General features: G+C 41.0%; 1 pseudogene; it reads right to left on the bottom strand.

Annotated features, from left to right (window-relative positions):
- Positions 1–6,135: 6,135 nt before the first annotated feature.
- Positions 6,136–6,285, bottom strand: LOC126961962 (uncharacterized; annotated as a pseudogene).
- Positions 6,286–6,608: the final 323 nt, after the last annotated feature.

The raw sequence follows: 6,608 nt of genomic DNA, 5'->3' as shown, positions 1-6,608 counted from the left end.
GGCTCAAGAGATCCTCTCATGTCAGCCTCCCAAGTAGCTAGGACTACAGACATGTGCCATACCACACTTGGCTAATTTTTGTATTTTTTTGTAGAGATGAGGTTTCACCATGTTGCACAGGCTGGTGTTGAACTCCTGGACTGAAGCGATTCTCCCGTCTTGGCCTCTCAAAGTGCTGGGAATAGAGGTATGAGCCAATTCACCCTTCCTGTTATACTCTTAATGGACACTCAGTAATCCCCAGGTTTGGTTGCTATAAATAATTCTATGAACACTCTTGTACTTGTCTTTTGGTCAATGTAAGTCTTCATCTCTCTTAGGGAAAAATCAAAGAATAGAATTTCTAGGGTTAGCTTTTGATATTGTTAAATAGTTGTTGAACTGATTTACACTACCACTAGCAATGTAGGTGAAGTCTAGTTATTCTGTATCTTCACCGACACTTGTTATTGCCATTAGGCTTATGAAGTTTGTGTGTGTGTGTGTGTGCTCATTTTACATTAATCCATAGGTCTTTGATTTGCAAGAGTTATTTATATATTCTGAATCTGAGTCCTTTTTCAGATACATATGCCACAAATATCTTCCCCAAGCCATGACTTGTTTTTATCACTCTCTTAATGGTGTCTTTTGATGAACAGAAGTTCTTAAAGTTCTTAATTTAATGAAGTCCAATTCATCAGTCCTTTCTTTTATGGCTAGTGCTTTCCATGGCATGTTTAAGAAATCTTTGGCTACCCAAAGGTCATGAAGATGCTCTTCTATGTTTTCTTCTAGAAGCTTCATTGCTTTACTTTTTGCTTTTAGGTTTATGAACCATGTCGGATTAATTTTTATGTATGTGTAAGGTTCACCTTGACTTTGAAAATAGCCTCCTCCCTGGTGACATGGTTTGCCAGTGTCCCCACCCAAATCTCATTCTGAATTGTAGTTCTCATAATCCCCATGTGTTGTGGGAGGGACCCATTGGGAGGTAATTGAATCATGAGGGCAGTTACCCTTATGTTATTCTCATGATAGTGAGTTAGTTTTCACAAGATCTGATGATTTTATAAGGGGCTTTCCCCCCGTTTGCTCAGCACTTCTCCTTGCTGCCACCATCTGAAGAAGAACATGTTTATTTTTATTTTACTTTAAGTTCCAGGATAAAAGTGAAGAACGTGCAGGTTTGTTATATAGTTATACGTGTGCCACGGTGGTTTGCTGCACCTATCAACCCATCATCTAGGTTTTAAGCCTCCCATGCATTAGCTATTTGTCTTGATGCTTTCCTTTTCCTCACCCCCACTCCTCCTGACTGGCCCTGGTGTGTGTTGTTTCTCTCTGTGTCCATGTGTTCTCATTTTTCAACTCCTGCTTATGAGTGAGAACATGCAGTGTTTGGTTTTCTGTTTCTGTGTTAGTTTGCTGAGAATGGTGGCTTCCAGCTTCATCCATATCCCTGCAAAGGACATGATCTCATTCCTTTTTATGGCTGCATAGTATTCCACAGTGTATATGTGCCACATTTTCTGTATCCAGTCCATCATTGATGGGCATTTGGGTTGGTTTCATGTCTTTGCTATTGTAAATAGTGCTGCAATAAGCATATGTGTGCATGTGTCTTTATAGTAGAATGATTTATATTCCTTTGGGCATATACCTAGTAATGGGATTGCTGGGTTAAATGGTAATTCTGATTCTAGATCCTTGAGGAATTGCCATACTGTCTTCCACAGTGGTTGAACTAAATTACATTCCCAACAACAGTGTAAAAGTGTTCCTATTTCTCCACAGCTTTGGCAGCATCTATTGTTTCTTGACTTTTTAATAATCGTCATTCTGGCTGGCATGAGATGGTATCTCATTGTGGTTTTGATTTGCATTTCTCTAATGATCAGTAATGTTGAGCTTTTTTTCATGTTTGTTGGCCACATAAGTGTCTTTTTTTGAGAAGTATCTGTTCATATCCTTTGCCCCCTTTTTTTTGTTTTTTTTTGGGGGGGGGATGGAGTCTTGCTCTGTTGCACAGGCTGGAGTGCAATGGTGTGTTCTTGGCTCACTGCAACCTCTGCCTCCTGGGTTCAAGCGATTCTCCTACCTCAGCCTCCTGAGTAGCTGGGGTTACAGGTATGCACCACCACACCTGGCTAATTTTTGTATTTTTAGTAGAGGTGTGTTTTCACCATGTTGGTCAGGCTGGTCTCCAACTCCTGATCTCATGATCCTCCCGCCTTGGCCTCCCAAAGCCTTTGCCCACTTTTTGATGGGGTTGTTTGTTTTTTTCCTGTAAATTTGCTTATGTTCCTTATAGATTCTGAATATTAGACCCTTGTCAGATGGGTAGATTGCAAACATTTTCTTCCATTCTGTAGGTTGCCTGTTCACTCTCGTGATAGTTTCTCTTCCTGTGCAGAAGCTCTTCAGTTTAATTAAATCCCATTTGAGAAGAACGTGTTTGCTTCTCCTTCTGCCATGATTGTAAGTGTCCTGAGGTCTCCCTAGTTATGCTAATCTGAGTCAATTAAGCCTCTTTCCTTTATAAATTACCCAGTCTTGGGTAGGTCTATATTAGCAACATAAGAACAGACTAATACACCTGGTATCCCCAGTTTCTTTTTTAAAATTACCTCAATTTTTGCTTTTATCATGGTGTCCATTCAAAGGCCAGATCTAGTCACCTGACTCATCTGCTTAAAACCATTTTGTGTTTCTCTGATCATAACGTCTACAATCCTTTGTGTGGTTTATTTATAATATTAGGATAAGAAAGCAACTTATCTTTCTAGCTTCATCTCCTATTAATCCTCTGTGTTATACTTTAGCCACTCTGAATATCTTCTATTTAATTGTGTTTAATTGTGTCCCCCACCAAAAGATATGTTGAAGTCCTAACTCCCAGTGCCTCAGAATGTGACTTTATTTAGAAATAGGGTCTCAATAGAGGTAATCAAGTAATAATTAAGTCTTTAGGCAGCCCCTAATCCAATATGACCGATGTCCTTAGGAAAAGGGGAAATTTAGACACATACACACATCCAGGGAGAAGGCCATGTGAAGAGCAAGGCAGAGACTGGGGTGAGGCGTCTACAAACCAAAGAACACTGAGGACTGTCAGCAGACTCCAGAAGCTGGGAGAGAGGCCTGCAACAGATTCTCCCTGGCAGCCCTCAGAAGGAATCGACTCTGCCGACACCTTAATTTTGGACTTCTAACCTCCAGAACTGGTGAGAAAATAAATACGTTTTGTTTAAGGCACTCAAATTGTGGCAGTTTGTTATGGCAATCCTAGCAAACGAATACATCTACTTCCATGCTCCTACATCTTTGTAGCAGCTTTTTCATCTGCTTTGAATGTCCTTTCTTCCAAAATGTCTAGAAACCTACTTGACCTGAGTCCAAGTCTATCCATCTTTTTTGGTAAACACCTTTTCTAGAAGTGTTTTCTAGGTCTTTTCCTAAACACCTTTTTAGAACACCTGGGGGCTGGCTTGTACGCACCAAATGCCAACCAGCTCACTGTCTTCCACCCGCCCCCCCGTGTTTTCTATATGCATGGTATTTGTACATACCTCCATTACAGCAAGGATCCTCTGGATAATTCTGTTTAGTCCTGAGTGCCTATTTCTACTTCCCTCTGTGTGCCTTCTTGTACTGCAGAGCTAGGAAAATTGAAATCTACCTCTCCAGGACTTCCTCATGGTCAAGTTCTGGATGCCAAAGTTTTGGATGCCAATTAGAGCATTAGATTTGGAAGGCAGAGGGGAAGTGGAGGCCCTTGTTCTTCTGTTTGTGTTGTTGTTTTTTTCCTGCACGATTGTGGAAAGGTGAGTATTTAGAGGCAGTCGAAGCTGCTGGACTTAAATTCTTAGTGTCTAGTCTTCAGCTTTGCCTTAGTCCATTCAAGTGGCTATACATAACATAATACCATAAACTGTGCAGCTTAGAAATTTATTTCTGACGCTTCTGGAGGCTGGGAAGTCTAAGATCAAGGCACTGCCAGATTCAATGTCTGATAAGGGTCTGCTTCCTGGTTTTTGTGTCCTCACATGGTTGAAGGGGCAAGGCAACTCTTTGAGGGCTCTTTCATAAAGGTACTGATCCCATTCATAAGGGCTCTACCCTCATAACCTGACCACTTCCCAAAGGCCCCGCCACCATCACACTGGGGGCCAGGATTTAGCATAAGTGTTTGGGGGGACACAAACATTCAGTTTATAGCAAGATTGGAAGGTCTCTGGGAATTTTTGTAGCCATTGAGAGGCTTGAGCTCAATGTCTAAATTATTAAGTTTATGGTTAATTGGAAGTATGCCTATCTACCTATTCTCCAACCCTCCCTTCATACTATTTCTACTACGGGGATAGAGACAAGCAGTTTACAGGGCAATCTTTCTCCTATTGGTAACATCCAACATGGCTCCAATTTCAGATACCTTATAGTGAGCAACAAGTGACCCCAAAATGTAGTGACATAAAATGATAGTTTCTTATGATCTCTTATTGTTATGTGGATGAACAGGTCATAATTCTGTGGGTCTTACTTGGTCTTGCATGTGGTTGAAGTCAGATGGCAGCTGGGGCTGGAGTCATCTGAAGATTCAACTGGGCTAGACATCCAAGATGCATCTTCACTCATGTCTGGCACCTTGGTTAGGATGAATAGAGCATCTGGGACCTGGGCACGCCTCTCTCTTCACATGGCTTCTCTACTTGGCTAGCTTGGGTTTCTTCACATCATGGCAGTCTTAAGGTGGTTAAACTGCTTACATGGAATATTATTTCCCCAAGAAAGAATGTTCTTGGACCAAGCATGGAGTTGCAATATTTCTTCTGGCCTAGCTTCAGAAGTCGTGCAGTCACTTCCTCCACATTTATTGGTTAAGGTCACAGGACCAGCCCAGATTCAAGGGGCAAGAATTATGCAAGGGTGTGCATATTGGAGGCACAGTTCATTAGGACACGTTGAGAGACAAACTATAATAGCTCCCTGTGTATCCTCCTTAACTGTGAATGCATTATCTTCCATCCCTGGAAGGCTCTAATATGAGTTAGGAGGCAGGGCACGATGGCTTAAGCCTGTAATTCCAACACTTTGGGAGGCTGAGGAAGGCGAATCACTTGGAGTTAGGAGTTTGAGACCAGCCTGGCCAACATAGTGAAACCCCATCCCTATTAAAATACAAAAATTAGCTAGGCATGGTGGCATGTGCATGTAGACCCAGCTACTCGAGAGGCAGAGACATGAGAATTGCCTGAACCCAGGAGGTGGAGGTTGCAGTAAGTGGAGATCATGTCACTGCACTCCAGGCTGGGTGACAGAGTGAGACTCTCTCTCAAAAAAAAAAAAAAAAAAAGTGTAAGGAAAGGGCATTAATTAGACTAGTAATTTATTCTGGTCAATTTCCCAGCCCTGATATCTAGCTATTAAAAAGCTAGAGATGAGCCCAAAGAATGGCCTACAACTTCTCCAAAAAATGTCACCTCAACAAACTACTACACAACACGCTGTACTGATTAACTAATGGCCTGTGAGGGTGTATCACTACATGATATTCAGAGTGCATTTTGAAATATAGAAAATAGAACAGTTTTCAGATATTACCTGAAAACTTCAGTTTAAGAAGCACCAGAATAGATTATCTCATTATAATGTAATGTTAACAATTAGCATTTTTATTATACCCCAAAGAGCTCATTAAAACAACCATGTAATTGAACTAAGATCTATTATACACATTTTATAGAAGAATAGATGGAGTTTCAGAGAAGTAGACTGATATACCCAAAGGAACAGATCTTCTATGGGTGAGCTGAGGCTCAGATCTAAATGTGTGACTCAAAGTTCACTGTTCTTTTGACTATAATAAAGACAGCAGGTATGTGCATGCATGACATTGCTTGCTCTCCCATGTCTATGCAGACATCACTAATCACTCAAGGATGCTTATTGTGCTAAATTACGACATTGGTTTGTAATCCTTCTCAACTCAATGTGTTACCAGTCACTTGAGGCTCAAGATAACATCTTACCATCTTGACACTCTACTGTGTTGCCTGTCCGGAGGCTGAATGAGCCCCACCATAGAAAGATGATTTCTTCTTTGATCTGAGGATTTTAAAACATAAGGAGTATTCTCTACTTACTCACTCATTTATTTTTTAATTAAAAAATTATAACCACAAATTGAGCAGTCAAGTTTCTCACATTTGGGGAAATCATAGGGGTCACATCTGGAGTGCAATGAATGAGTCTTGCCCTGGGAAAACCACTTTTGTGATCATGGTATCTCCCCTGGGTAAGTATTACTCAGTCAATTCTAAGCTGCACATCCCCTGCCAATCCCCATGCACATTTGAACATTTCTGATTTGGGGATGTGTCTTGTGGTCAATGTGGTGGTTTTTTCCCCTCTTCTGAGCAATCTCTTTTGAATTGATGGTACATTGTTCAATTGGCAGCGTTTTAGAATTGACAAAATATATCCATCCATGTATTTATGTATGTATTTGTGAAGTGAGTATTTGTTTGCAGGTACTGGGTACTAAGCAGTTAGCTCATATTAATGAATGTGGCTCAGACTCAGTCTTTGAGGACAGGGTTTCTCAGCCTTGGCATAATTGAGACTTG

This window comes from Macaca thibetana, chromosome 8 (assembly GCF_024542745.1).
Source record: "Macaca thibetana thibetana isolate TM-01 chromosome 8, ASM2454274v1, whole genome shotgun sequence".
NCBI classification, from domain to species: Eukaryota; Metazoa; Chordata; class Mammalia; order Primates; family Cercopithecidae; genus Macaca; species Macaca thibetana.
This window is presented reverse-complemented; position numbering and strand designations above follow the sequence as displayed.